The sequence below is a fragment of the Bufo bufo genome, chromosome 4, assembly GCF_905171765.1.
Source record: "Bufo bufo chromosome 4, aBufBuf1.1, whole genome shotgun sequence".
NCBI classification, from domain to species: Eukaryota; Metazoa; Chordata; class Amphibia; order Anura; family Bufonidae; genus Bufo; species Bufo bufo.
The window spans coordinates 116,646,613-116,662,494 of NC_053392.1; the positions used below are offsets into that span (position 1 = coordinate 116,646,613).

The 15,882-nt window shown below is 43.7% G+C and overlaps 1 long non-coding RNA gene across 1 annotated transcript in view; it reads right to left on the reverse strand.

Moving 5' to 3' along the window:
• Positions 1–414: 414 nt before the first annotated feature.
• Positions 415–15,882, reverse strand: part of LOC120997597 — a 79,092-nt gene continuing 63,624 nt past the window's right edge. The window contains exon 3 of the long non-coding RNA XR_005778199.1: positions 415–604. This is a non-coding gene — a long non-coding RNA (uncharacterized LOC120997597). The remainder of the gene's footprint in view (positions 605–15,882) is intronic.

Consider the following 15,882-nt stretch of genomic DNA (forward strand, 5'->3'; position numbering starts at 1 on the left):
TTGCAACTGAATCTCCACTAGTGCCCATTATAGTGAATGGGGCCGGGCGGAATTCGGAAGGCGGTTCCTAACTGGAACAGCCTGCCGGATCTGCTTAAACGCAGATGTGCAACAGGCCTTAGTAATTTTCACTGATGATCACTGGTGATAAGAGGCAGACAGAGGAGCTCATGTGGCTATAGTCCAACATGCACAACTGCTTCCTATTGTGCTAATGCATGCAGAAAGTGAGCGGTAGTTATTTGTAATGACTTTTCCCACTACAGTACAGTACGGTATCAACCTACAGAGCCACCATACAATATATGGACAACAGTATTGAGACACCTACACATCACTCATACAGGAGCTTTAATAACATCCCATTCTATATTCATAGACATTAATATGGTGTTGGTCACCCCTTTACAGCTAAAACAGCTTTCATTCTTCTGTGAAGGATTTCTACAAGATTTTGGACTGTGTCTGTGGGGATTTTTGCCCATTCATCCAGAAAAGCATTTGTGAGGACAGATGGTGGTTAAGAAGGCCTTCAAAAAGCATCTTCTGTTCAGTTCCAATGGCTGAAATGTCCAAAGATACCAGGCACAATCCATATCACCTCCTGAAATACACAAACAAGCATTAGGAAATCCTGAATTGTGGAACCTTTGGAGCAGATTTTCTGTGTGGATTGTGGACCTGGCTGAAATATCTACTAACAAACCTTGTACTTTGCTTCTGACTTCACTTTTGCTTACTTGGATTGACAGCTGTGCTGTCTGCTGCCTGCCACTGACCTCTGGCCCGGCCCTGACCTTTTGTCTGATGTCTGCCTGGTGCCTCTTGTGTTGCTGATATTTGTTCTTCTTATGGTTCAGTTTATTTAGAGATACTATGTTTCTGTAAAAGCAACGAAGGGGATGTCTACTCCTATTATTACAATTTTGACTTAATAAAGGAAAATCCTCTGTTCAGGATCCTCATTTCTTCTCCAGAGTGGACAGTAGTTACAAAGAGTCTTTCTCACTCCTGAGGACATGGCATGTCCTGAATTACACAGACAACACATTCATGTGAATGGACACTTTGTAATGCTTCCTGTGGTGGCGCTACAGTGACTTGTAACTGACAGGTTTCGAGCCTGCATTTTTCTTATCCAGCCTTTGGTTGTGATATTTCAGAAGAGTTTTTGGCTCTTACTAAAAAGCGTCACTTTTTTTGTTGCATGTTTTTTCCCCCTATAGAGAAGTCTTTGGGAAACCGCCTGGGAAAACGTAACATCCAGAGATGCCAAGGCTCCAAAAAAAAAACACACCAGGAAACTGTCATAAAATGCTACTACAAAAAACTCAAGGGATCATTTACTAATTGCTCTACACCATTTATTGGCATAAAAAAAGTTGCAAGACCCATTTTTGTGACCATGTGACAATATTTTGTTGCACGGGTGCAGCGGTGCACTTAATTTATGACAAAGCCGATGCCTATGGCAGCGCAGGGGCTCTCAAAGACTGCATATACCAAAAGCCCCAGCTGGGGCAACATGGAGTTAAAACTAATATTAATATTCAATAAAACACATAGGATGCACCAACTATCGTTATAAACATAGCGCACAAAATCATGACATGGTTTAATGTTATTAAAGACCTGAATTTATTCATTCGCAAACTTCGAGGAAACAGTGCCGGGAATTGGGTATTCCACTAGATATTTTGTCGGATGTACGCCTTCTGTATGATCTTGAGAGTGAAACTGATCATCCGTTTTCTAATCTGAAACCTAAAAGTAACAAGATGCCTCCTCCTACAGGAGAAATATCATGTACTGATGTATTCCTCGACCTAGTAACTACACAGATCGAGGAACTTGCATTTGTCACTCAGCAGTCCAATTGTGATCATAGCATGACCACCACAATTTCTAACCTCGAGCGAGATCATTCTGTGGTTATTAAACCATCTGATAAAGGTGGCAACACGATGGTCATGGATAATGACCATTATAGGACTATGTGTGAGTCTCTGTTAAAGGATCGTGACACATATGAGATTTTGGCACACGACCCAATGGCTAGTTTCAAACAAGAATTAAAGAGTATTTTGGATGATGCTAAACAACAGCAGTTGATCACACAGGATGAATATAATGTTTTTGTTACCCCCTTTCCCACAGATGTCCACCTTTTACTGTCTACCAAAACTGCATAAGGGGGTTTCGCCACTGAAGGGTCGTCCCATCATGTCTGGAGTGGGCAATCTGTGTCAAAATTTGGGCGTTTATATCGACCAAATATTAGCTACCTTTGTGACTACTTTGCCATCTTATACCCGTGACACAACAGAACTATTGAAGCGCTTGGAGGGAGTTCAGGTTGTTGCTGATAGTTTGCTCGCCAGCATCGATGTGGAGGCCCTGGATTCCAGCATCCTGCATAATCTCGGGATTCAAACTGTTGATTATTTTTTTACAGACTCGGGGGTGTCAGTACCGTGCCCACAGCTTTTTTGTCCTTCGCAATCTGGAATTTACTTTAACCAAAAATGTCTTTTTTTAACAACAGGCTTTACCACCAGCTCAGGGGCACCGCGATGGGGAGTCCGTGTGCCCCATCGTATGCAAATCTGTTCCTGGGCTGGTGGGAAGCAACAATGGTCTTTACTGAAGAATGCACTGCACTTGTTGACTCAATAGGGCTGTGGGCACGGTACATTGATGATATTTTCATCATCTGGAATGGATCTAGGGAGGCTTTTGAATAATTTGTGAGGGATCTTAACGTTAATCAGGTATGCTTACAGTTTACCTGTGAATCAGATAAGGTGTCCTTACCCTTTCTTGATGTCGGCATTACCAAAAATGGGAGAGGTGAACTGGATACATCAGTGTACAGGAAACCGAACTCCACTAATTCCCTTATGAGGTGGGAGAGTGGGCATCCACTTCCACTCAGAAGAGGAATTCCCAAGAGGCAATACCTCCATCTTTGGAGGAATTTCTGCACCAAAAAGGAATTCCTTTCTCAGGCTGCAGACTTACATCAAAGATTCCAACCACGTGGTTATCCTAACAAAATCCTGAGATCAGCATTTAGGTCGGCCCTACAAGAGGAAAGATCTGCCCTCCTGACACCGAAGCCAATGGGTGATCAGGCGAATAAACGTATCCGCCTTATCACCACATATAATGGAGCTGCAAAACAAATACGAGATATTGTAGAAAGAAATTGTCAAATTCTTACTATGGACCCTGACTTGAGGGAGGTGGTGGGGGATCGCCCGCAAATTACTTATCGCCGTGGCAGGAGTTTACAGGACAGGCTAGTGCACAGCCAATTTACACCCCTTGTTTCATCGGGCTGCTCGTGGCTTCAGAGCAGGACCAATGGATGCTATAGGTGTAGCGGCTACATAGCCTGTAAACATATTCAGATTGGCAAGACTTTCAAAAGTAATGTCACTTAAAGGGAATATGTTATTCGTGAGTTTATCAACTAGAAAAACACGTGGGGTCATTTACCGACTCACGTGTGAATGCGGCAAAGAATACATTGGCAAGACTATTCGGGCATTTCGGAGGAGGGTGGGCGAACATCTTAATGACATTGCCAACATGAAGGACACACCTGTCTCTCCTTTATGGACCTTGACAAAATTAACCCACCCTTGAGAGGAGGCGATTGGGACAAGAACATTTTACAGAGGGAGGCCCGCTGAATCTACTACCTGAGAACCATAGCTCCACACGGATTAAATGAACAGCTAAATTTTAGCTGCTTTATTTAACACACTTGATACTGGTCTCCAAATATGGTTTTTGTGTCCCTATTTGTTTACTTTTTATTTTTGATTTATTTTTCAGTTTTAAAGGGCATAACGGATTTCTTTTGATTGGGCGTTTTTGTGATCTTAGCCCATGGAACTTTTCACTTTGTCCCATCCTTGGATCCAATCCCTCTCTCGGTCTATCTCCTTTAACCCCTTTATCTCTTTTGGGCTTACTTATATCCACAGTCCGCGGCCTGCTTTACTACCTTTATTTTAGATCTTCTCCTATTGTATTCCCCCCTCCCCCCACTTATAGTATTTTCTGTCTGTAAGTAGTCCACTATTTTTTTTATATCTTTCGGTCTGTACAGTAATTACACCTGTATCTTGCCACAAATGTTCCTATTCTCTTTATCTTTTGAATACCAGGGGGAAGACTGCATTGCCGCTCATGACCCCGCCACTCTCCACTGTGTTGGGTCCGCCCCACGTGATCCGGCGCTGCGCTCCATCGGACACGGCACTGCGCTTCACTGGCCAGGCGTTGTTCACGTGTCCTGGATCATGTGACCGGGGTAGGCGGTCCCCGGGTATAGGCACACATGGCGCAGCCTTTAAAACATGGCCCTTGATGCCCGTTTGCTGGACTATAAACTGGAGGCAAACTGGAGGCCAGTGGGGGCCTTCTTGATTCTGGTGGTAGCCATTTATCCGCTGATGGGCGCACAAGTAACAAGGGAAACTTTTAGCCCTTCATCTTTTCTTGTGGTCCACTGACTGTAAGGTAGGCTCTGCTGCAATGTATATATATATTTCTTTTTTGTATATTGATGTACTTTTCTTTTCATACAACTTTTTTTTTTTTTTTTTTGTAGGATTCATTTTTTGTAAAAATCCTTCTGGAATATTTCCCCTGATGAATTACCAAATGAAACGTGACACGTCGGGAACTATCTCATAGGGTTTACTAGGGATTCCGCCCGGGTTAGGGTTAGGTACCCGGACGGGGTCGCCCCTTTTGGGGCAGGTGCTCTGTATAGACAGGTAGGGCTGGCTTAGATCCCTCTCTTCATTTAGGGTTCTATAGGGACAGCCGTTCCTGCTGAAAGTCTATACATAAGAACCCATTGTCATCTTATCTATGAGTGATGTCAAGATCTTACAGCCATCTGAGCATATATGGCATAGCTCAGGTTCGAATGGTTGCCTAATTGGTCCTGCTTGAATTGCGACAGAATTGGTAAGAACGTTCCAATTCTTATATGATATCTCTAATATATTTATGGAGGGGCCACAGGATCCAATTTATTACCATTCGGGGACCCATGTCATGATTTTGTGCGCTATGTTAATAACGGTAATTGGTTCTTCCTATGCATTTTATTGAATATTATTAAAAGCTAAGTTTTAACTCCCTGTTGCCCCAGCTGTGGTCTTTGGAATATGTAGTTGCTATTTCTTAGGAGAATGTATTATTTTTTTTTTTGAGGCTATACTAACCGAGTTAGTAGTGTTTATTTTGTGCTATCAAAGACTGGCATTAAAAGCTGGTCTTTGATAAATGACCCACACAGTGTTTGCAGGACATTTTATAATATTCTATAGGTCAACATATAACATATGTCTGCGGCATGTTTTTTCCCCCTAAAAAATGGAGACAAAAATATGGCTTTTTAGAAGAAAAAAAAACTACATGTGCAACTACACTAACGGCACTACATAAAGCATGTCATATTTGAATGGGTTTTGATGAATATGTCTTCAGCGCACATTATGAAGGTCGTACATTTACCCTCCCAGTTTCCTGCACACCTGCCTCCTGTTAATTCCACCTCTTTTGTTCTTTCATTCATTCCTCCCCCTTTCTTCTAACCTGACCATCTGCTTCCTAAACAGCCAGCTGGGATCCTTAGGTGTCTCCAGTCTCTTTGTCACCATAGCACAATGAATGGCCCACACAATACGGTGATAGATGAACTGGCTGCTTTACATTCCACACTTTGCATATTCTTCAGTGACACAGAGGTGCCATACCCAAGAAAGGACGATCAATGGTCTGATACCAGAAATTGTATTATACATCACAATATACCACTGCACAACACATCTACACTAAATGCAGTACTATGAATTGTAAGGGCCTGTTCACATGGTGGTTTATGCAGTTCACGCAGCTGGATATTAAGAACTGCGACCTCCAACAAGAAGGTATAGGTCCATTTTTGGCGCGGTGTCCAGACTGATGCCACTTGAAGTTGCGGCAAGTGTCCATGGAGCTAAGCCACAAGCGGGTCTCCGATATCCAAAGTGGCAGAAACTGTTATACGTAGTCTGTCACCAGGAAAACCAGGCACAATAGGGGTCATTTACAAACAATGACGGTTTAGGCCGGTCTTTGATCCCCCCCCCATGCTACCGAAGGATAAACCTAATTTATAACAAGGCATGAGCCTCATCATAAATTAGGAGCACCTTCGGCAGTCCCTGCGTCTGGTGTAAAAAGTACCCCAGGCCCTGAAGGAGTATTTTTTTACCAACATTTACGCGTGTTTCCAGGGGTAAATGTTAGTACATTTTTTGGAGCTGATGTCCCGGCCCTGACCCGGGCCCACTCCCAACAGGCGAGGATAATATAAAAAAGTCTGTGCAATAAAATATTGTCAATTACTCCCAATGTCTTGCAGGGTTAGCTAGCCCAATGTAATACCTTTCACATAGTGATCTGTTAATCAATATTCAATTAAGCCGTTAAGTGCACCGAGGGCAGGCTCACACCACTCTGTGCACCCTTGCTCCTCCCCTCGGCCAGCTCCTCCCTCTACTTTATAATTGACAGGGCAAGGTTCGTACATAGTCAACGTGCCTGTCCCTGTCAATCAGGAAAGAGAGTGTTAGGGCTCATTCAGATGGCCGTATGCTGTCCTCAAAAATGCGGATCTGTTTTTTGCAGACAGTTCAACATGTCCGCAAAAACGGATTGGATTCCGAATTTTTGCTGACCCACAGACTTCAATGGGGCCACGTCCTGATTTTCAATGATAAGTATAGGACATGTTTTATTTATTTTGCGGAGCCATAGAACAGAAGAAAAGGGCCCCATAGATGTGAATAGGTCTGCATCTAATCCGCAAAAAAAGGATCCACATTTTTGCGGACAGCATACGGCCGTCTGAATGAGCTCTTAGGCAGGGCTTGCCGGGAAGGAGACTGCCCTCATGGGACTTCCAACTAGGGCTGCAGTAAACGATTATTTCAGTAATCTAATATTCTATTGATTATTTTTTATGATTAATCGAGTAATGTAATAAGAAAAAATGAATTAATAGACTGTTTTCCTTTATAAAAACTCATCAGACCCCTTGCCATCAGTCCCCAACACCCTTCGTTCCCCCCTGTGTGATCAGCCCAAGTGCATCAGTTCACCCAGTGCCATCAGCTAAACTATCCCCCCTTGCCATCAGCTCCCCCCCACCCCAGTGCCTTCAGCTCCACTCCCCTAGTGCCATCAGCCTCTCCATGCCATCCATTGCCATGTCTCCCACTCCCCCGGTGCCTACAGATCAGCCCCTCCATGTCCCCCAGTGCCATCAGATCAGCCCCTCCATGTCCCCCAGTGCCATCAGATCAGCCCCTGCATGTCCCCCAGTGCCATCAGATGAGCCCCTCCATGTCCCCCACTCCCCCAGTGCCATCAGATGAGCCCCTCCATGTCCCCCAGTGCCATCAGATCAGCCCCTCCATGCCCCCCACTCCCCCAGTGCCATCAGATGAGCCCCTCCATGTCCCCCAGTGCCATCAGATCAGCCCCTCCATGTCCCCCAGTGCCATCAGATCAGCCCCTCCATGTCCCCCAGTGCCATCAGATCAGCCCCTCCATGTCCCCCAGTGCTATCAGATCAGCCCCTCCATGTCCCCCAGTGCCATCAGATCAGCCCCTCCATGTCCCCAACTGCCATCAGTCAGCCCCTCCATGTCATCCATTGCCGGCTGTCCCCCTTCAGTGCCATGTCCCCAGCGCCAGTGAAATAAAATACTTACCTTTCCTGTAGGGGCTTCTTCCTCTTCTTCTCCGCGCGCTGCACTGGATCCTGACGTCACACAGCATCGGGTTATAGTGCGCGCTTACGTGCACTATGACCTGACGATGTGTCAGGATCCAGTGCAGCGCGTTACGGGCCGGCGGGTGACCACGGAGCGGTAAGTAATAGCAAGCGCTTCACTCCCGCTCCGTGGTCACATGACACAAATAAATCCTCGATGAAAAAAATTTGCATCAATTATTTTTTTGTGTCGAATTGCTCGATTCAATCGAGTAATCATTTCAGCCCTACTTCCAACTTAATTTGCGTAATGGGTAAAAGTTAATTTTCTCAAAAATATAAATGCTGTGAACAGAGAAAAAGAAATAAGTACACATGTTGCTGAACTCCCTATCAAACTCTAATGGGGCTAAAGCTGGCCATACACATTAGATTTATGTTGGTGGTTTCGCCAGCCATCTATAATGTATGGGGCCTCCCGATTCTCCTCCAACAGCTTTGACTTTCAACTGTCTGATCGTTTTGTTCTCAGAAGATAAGCCGCTGCTGGGCATAATTTTTCTCTCCTCTCCCCATTTACTACATATGCATGTCCAGCCAAGCCAAGCATGTGCAGAGAGCCACCATGGGAGCCGGTGCAGAGGATGGCAGTGGTAGTGGCCCTGATGTAGTGTTGTTGTAGTGTCACAGTGTACAAGAGGATAAGTGTCTGATCAGTAGGGGTCCGAAAACTAGGACACAAACGGAATGCACACGTTGTCATTTTGGGGTTTTTCACGGCCTCATTGAAGTAAGTGGTTCTGCATACGGTTCGCAAAAAAACGGTACAGACATGAAACCAAAATAAGTTTGTGTGCATGAGCCCTAAAGAAGACATAATGTAAAAGGCTGAAATGCACCGGCACGGTAGCTACGGTACTTTAGAACTTTTTAAATCCTGGCATAAACACTTGTGGTGTAGTATAACACTGTCTGCCTCTGCATTGTTACGGCCTTGGTTAACCCCAATTTTGTGTCCATCTTGCACAAAAAAAAACATGAAAGTCAATGAAGGGACTTAAAGGGATTGTCCAGAAGTTTAATATTGATTAATATTGATATCTGATCGATGAAGATCCAGCTCCAAGCCCCCTCGACTATCAGCTGTTTGAAGAGGAGTGCTGCGACCTCTTCCTTGGCCAATGACGTCACGTTCATCAGTCACATGGCCTGGGCGTAGCTCTGTCTCATTCAGGTGGATGGTCCTGGGCTGCAATACCAAGCTATACAATGTACTGTGCTGTACTGGGCACTGTGCTCAGCTGATCGGTGGCGGTGCCAGGTGTCAAAGCCCCTCTGATCAGCTATTGATGACCTATCCTGAGGATAGGTCATTCATCAATATTAAACTCCTGGAAAACCCCTTTAAATTTGACCACAACCATCAAAGCACAGTTAAGAGTGAGCATGGTTAAGTGCCATGAACTGTACATCTGCTCTAGGGATGACATAAAGAACATAAAGCAGAGTATGACACAATGCATGACCTATTCCTCACTTCCACTTGCCTCCATTCTTCCTCTAGGCTATGGGATACTGAGTGTTAGACACTGTGTCAGGTATGAGGGGAAAAAATCATTTTGGAGCCACCAAGAGAGCAGATGTTGTTTGACTGTTGCCTGGAGTCAGTAACGAATGCTTACTCATATGTAAAATATTCATACTCTGAGAGGCTGTCAATCAGATGAATATATACAGTATATCTATATAAGATATAAACTTGTTTGAAGGTTTCATGTCTATCATGTCAATAAAATTGATGGTCAAGTCATTGTTGTGAGTGGTGGAAAGTGAAAATAAAGACTTAGATTTATGAAGACTGGTGATTCTCATGCCAGTCTTCATCTGCTTAGAAGTAGCATGAGATGTGCCAAAATTAGTAAGAAACATACATCTCTTAGGGTATGTTCAGCCTCCATTACAGAGTTTGTCAAAAAAGTTTGAAAAAAAAAAAGAATGAAAACCAAATGGATCCTGTTATTTCCGTTCTTCTGCTCCTATAATGGAAAATAATAGTGGTGATGTGAATAACTTTGGTGCATCTTGGCAGATCCATGTGCCAGAATCTAAATTCTTTACCAGCTAGGAGCTAGATTTCAGGTGTAACTTGCATCAGAAAACTGGGGTAAGTTATCTTAAATGTGTTGGGACGTATAGGCCCTGCCCCCTCCTGTCCAGTGGGAAGCGACCTAAAATGGAAAAAGTCACCGTTTTTTTTGTTCAAAATGGAGCTTGCTTAAAATTTGCAATTCTTTGGCACCTCTTTTCTGTTGCAGGGGGGCTTCATAAGTCCCCCATAGTATGTCTTATGAAATGTTACGTTTTTATACACAGAGGTAGTCGGGACATTAGAGAAACAAGGTGACATCCGGTACTTTTATTGCAACAAAGATGTGGTCCTCAAACTAAGTCTCTACCCCAACACAAGAAGAAGTGTCTATCACTTGTCCGCTGCTCAGAGACTGCTGTAAGAACATTGCTCAGTTTAGTAAATGTCACTGTCAGCTGCCCACCAATTTATTTTCCATGTACTATGTGCAAACTGCAAATACATTTCTAAATAAATTATAGAACATGCTCTGCCCACTTTGTAAAAAGCTGTGAGAGTGTCGCAAAAAAAAAAAATTTGTGCTACATGCACCCAATTTAGTGACTTGTTTACACCAAAAAACCTGGCATAAAACGTTGATACATGACCCCCATTATGCCTCTGACATGGACAAACCTAGCTCCAAAATTCAGTCCCTGTAGCTATCCTGACACCTAATTTTTTTGGGCCAGCACCTCTCATGAGAACACAATCCAACCCCCAGCTGTGACATCATCACCCTTGATGTCAGCAACAAATCTAGGGGTACAGAAGGTGATGTCATTTTTACAAAATCACGGCAAAAAATATGACCTTGAAGCGTGATTGCAGTTGTGGTTCCCCAGACCTCAGCATACTACAATTTATATTGTTATGTATTATGTATTTTATTGTTTGCTTGTGGCTCTAGTTCCAGGCGAAGAATGGTTGGCAAAGGTTGGAAAGGAACAGGGCTAGCCACCCTGTCCCTCCCCCCCCTTCCTTAATTGGAGTTGGCTGAACCTGCTCCCTGCCAAGAGGAGAGGAAGCTAACTGCAGAGCTCCTGCTCCGGTTACAAATTCTCCAGAGAGAACTACTCCAATTTCCTTCAAGTAAAGCCTTGAGACTCCAGACATCACTGAAGACACTGCTGCGAGGTGTGGTATTACAGCCAAGCCACTCATCACCAAAGGACCACCAGACCAGTTACACCTAAGTGCTGAATTGCCACCAACCAACCTGCCTCCATATCCTTATTGGTGCCAGAGAAGAAATGCACTCAAAGCCTCTACTACTGTATGTATTTAAAGTTCTACATTGCACTTAGTAAAAAAGACTTAGTTACGTTTAACTCTGGTCTCCTTCTTCACTAATATATTTCCACTGCACCGATCCCCAGAGAGCGACAACCTGAGGAAGTACACCATGACACGGCACTTCATCAGGGCCACTACCACTCCTATCCTTTACACCGGCTCCTCAGGGAGTTGCTGATAAATGTCAGTGCACTGCATATCTTGCAACCCAGAGAAAGACAATCTGCTTTTTTAAGGTGTATTCTAGCATGCCAAATTATTAGCATACAGAAAAACTGTGTTTTATCTTTAACTGCAAATTACCATGGTTCTGTGTGGCCGCATGACTTGTGCAGGTGGAACAAGAACTTGCTTTACCTGTACAAGACAGGCAGCCAGTATCATTGCCATATAATGCATGACTGATAGTGATGAAATCCTTTCACTGAAGAATCACAAACAATCCAGTCTCCTATGATGGATGTTGAAGTACTTAAATACACAGCATTGGACTGAACATCTGTGGACCTTTTAGTGGAAATTATCCTGAGGGCCCATCCTCATAAACTGCAAAGGGCCCATGTGCAACAACAAAAAAAAAAGGGTGTGTGAAGAATATGGATTCCCTTCATCCATATTCTTCAGTGTGGGCCCCTTTTATGTTAGTTTTTTATTTAAGACGTTCATATTAGAGCTCCTTTCTAGCAAATGGTTTAATGATGTATCAACTGGTGTACCACCAGTAGGAGCTATGAGAATAGTTAACTGAGCTTTGCATGTAATGGAGTAGACCTTCAGATGCGTTGAGGTTTCTTGATAAGATAGCGGTGGCCCCTATTTCAGATGCATAGACTGCATCTATGGTATGTCCACCCTTGATCATGTTCCAAGATCAGCTCTAAGGCTAGTGATACACGACAATGCTGGTTGCTGAGGTGATCTCATAGAAATGAAAGGGTTTTCTGCGACTCGCAATGTTAGATTGGATTTTTTGCGACTCGCAATGCATTTCCATTAATTTATATAGGATCACTGTTACTCTGCAATCCCGGCCGCAACGAGTGTCGCCGTGTAGCCCAAGCCTAAATGGAGTTATCTTCTGCTATAACTTTGGGGCCATTTTTTATCAAGGGTTCTCTACTGTGTCAGAGCTTGGGCCCACCGGAGGATTCTCTGATACTCTGGTGGGACAATCTGACTCTATGAGGGAACGGGCTCTGTAACAGGAAATTTCTGTGGGTGTAACTCCAGTGATGCCAATATTTGATGATTTACTCATCTCTAGTGGGCATGTTAAGCCAGCAATACACGTAAAATAATTTTTGTGAGATCCTATTGATACCAACAGGATTACTGATAATCTATTACATAAACCCGATGTTCCCTCATGTCTACTGTTGGGAAAAATAAGGATCAGTTATGTTAGATTTTAACATTCTTTATGCTTTGTTCCCCCAAAGCTGAAAGTTTTCGGCAGCTGCTTCTCCCTTTCTCCCAACGTGAATAAATATGTGCATAATGTGAGGGTCCGATCATTCACAAGGTGATTTACTGTACTGTATCTGTAACAAAAGGTAATTGCAAGACTTACTTTGTTCTCTAGTATAACTAACTCAATTATTTAGAAAGGTATTACTGCATAATGAAGCATAACAATTCGAGGTTTACTGAGGAATTCTTTAAATGGCAGGTGTGTCTGTCATTACTGCAGGTGGACATCATGATAGTAGACTATTCCACCTGTCTTCTAAATAGTCTCTCCTTAAGGGTACGGCCACATGTACAGGTTTTTTTATGCAGTTTTTTTCTATGGCCAAACCAGGAATTGATTTAAAAAATAAAGTGAAGTGGTATCTGTCATTAATACTTACTCTCATTTTGTAATCTACTCCTGATTTTGACACATTTGGCCATACCCTCAAACCTATACTCTAATGTTGGGTGTGGTACTGAAGAAGGCAGGGATTCATTTAGAAGATTTGTATTGTGAAACTAAATGTTTTATGGTCCTGACATAGCCTTGTCTTCTACAGCTTGTCTTCCAGTCAAGACTCTAATAGATATGAATGCTACAACTACAGTTAAAAGCCTTGAAAGATCTCCTTTTTAGCCCTTATGCTAGTGTTGAGCGAATCAAAGTATCAGAAGTGGACTTTGATCCAAATTTTAGGAAAAAATGTAATTCGTCACGAAGCCAAATGTCCTCGTGCTTCGTAGTAACAAATCAATTTTCCCTGAAATGGAATTTAAAAAAAAATTATACTGGCCTCAACCATTTGAGCGTAAAGAGTCCTCCACGGCCATCTTGATTGAAGATCCCGCGTGGGAGGACTCAAGATGACTGTGCGGCCTCTTCGGGCTCAAATGGATAAGGTGAGTATTATTTTTTTTTCGCCAAAGAAGCTAAATCGAAGTTTTCTAAACTTCACTCATCTCTACCTTATGCACATGTCACTGCCAGTTCTGTGAGAAGGTGTGTTAGACGTTCTTCTCTACCTCTTGCATAAGGTTCTTTGTTTTGGTTTCACTTTGTCATCTCCTTTCCTTCTCCCAGCTGTCACCTATTTACTCTAATTGTCTCCCTTTATATTCCCTCCCATACTGCCTCACTTTGCGGTTTATACTTCTTCCTGGATGAGTTGTTCACTGCTGGAGGTTGCTACTGCTGATTCCTCAGATAAGTCCTTTTCCTTTATTTGTGTTTCCTTGCTGGCTTGATTCTAGGTGACCCTGACTCCGTCCGTATTAAGTGCAGGGAGCCGGTGGTTGTGTCACCTCACTATTATAAGGTTTTCAGGTGTCACACAGTATAAGGTACGTGGCCATGCAATCGTCTACCATAAAGACCTTTGCATGGGCATAGCAGTCAGGGAGAGCTCTAGGGGTTTTATAGGGCTCACCCATATGCTCCTTAGTTTGTGATCAAGCCAGTCGGATGTTTATTTATAAGTTCCAGCTTTCTGCAACACCATCCGTGACAGCACATGGCTGTCTTTATGGCAGAAAGCACCATCACGATCATACCAGGGCTTGGACCTTTAGATGTGAAGATAAAGTGACAACTGCTGGAGGAGTGTATTCCCAGGAAGCAGTGCCCTAAACATTTGCTGCAAGGAGAATTAGTGCTTTTTGTGACATTACTGGATGAGTCATCTACCTTCTCATATTGATTGCCATCCTTCTGTGTATACACACCAATACAGGAAGATGTGTCAGTCATCCTGTGTGAGCAGGATGAATGGCACTCCTGCTGTCTTTCCCAGGAGTCCTGTCAGGATTTGCGCTGCTTTCTACGCAAAAATCTTCTCCAACTAATAAAATCCTATATCTCACAGAGCTCAGTGTAATGTTGGTGTCCCGTGTCAACCACTGTCCTGCTTCACCGTGTGGGCATGGATACTGCTCCACTTACCCTGCTGATGCCAATGCTTCTGTTCCAGTGGACCAGACCTGCTGGCCCTCCTCTGCCCTCCAACAGCAGGCCTGGCTGCTGGAATCCCTTGTGCTGTGTTCTGCTGCACATGCGAGCTCCTCGGCTCTTAAAGGTCCAGCCATTGGATGCCAACCCTAGGGTACTTAAGGCACCGTCCCCTGTGGGAAAATGCCTGAGCAATAGGTAAATCTAGCTTGCTAGTTCCTGCGTAGATGTGCTGTTCTGTTTGACTACTTTTTTACCAACTTCTTTACAATCCCTGACATTTATTCTCCACTCCTTGACCCAATCTGTGCCTGATTCTCATATTGATGCTTTGCTGCCTGCCCTGACCTTTGTTTCACTGATTCACAGGTTCTCTGCCTGTCCTGACCCTGGCCTGTTACTGGCTATGAGTTTTGCCTGTCCCTTTGGTGCTACGCACCAGTGTCTTTTGACCCCTTTGGGGTAGCAGCCAGACGCACGGAGACTACTCCAAGAGGTAGAGGACTGGTGCATTTCCTGCAGCGAAGTCCAGATTCCCTGTGTAGGGGTTGAAGGGTGAAAAGCAGGGAACTGCCAGGATAACACCTTTAGGTGTCAAATTCGTTTGACACAATGGTTCCACAAACTGCTGTAAAGTCCAGCTTCTCTGTCTATTATATCCTGCATTTAGATAGGGCAGCAGAAATGACCTGTTTCTAGCAGAGTACCAGTAGTTAGAAGAAGGAGTTCCACAGGTGAAATGTCTGACTCTTTCTCTGAGGATGACAGTTTTCAATGTCAATAGTTTTTCAACTTGTTACACCTATGTATAAAACATTGGGGCATTTGCTTTTTCATTATTCTAGTCCCTTTTTTTAATAAAAGGGATGACCTAACCTAATAAAGACTCCCTAAACTCCTTCTAAAGTACTACATATTACGTTGCTTCGCTAAACTACATTCTCAAGATTGTGCACATATTGGGTTTTCTTCACCCCCTTCCCTTACAGAAATCCTAATATTAATATTATTATTATTTATTATTAAAGCGCCATTCATTCCATAGCGCTGCACATATGTAAAGCGGTGCACATACATAATACAGACAATTGCACTAAGCATAAACGAGACTAGTTACAAACTGGTACAGAAGGAGAGAGGGCCCTGCCCGTGAGGGCTTACAATCTACATGATATTCCTCTCACATGATGACTTGTACATAGATCTGATAATTGCTGTCTGACAGCACCCAGCAGGTGTCTACAGAATTCCCAATGCTCTTCGTGCCTCCTA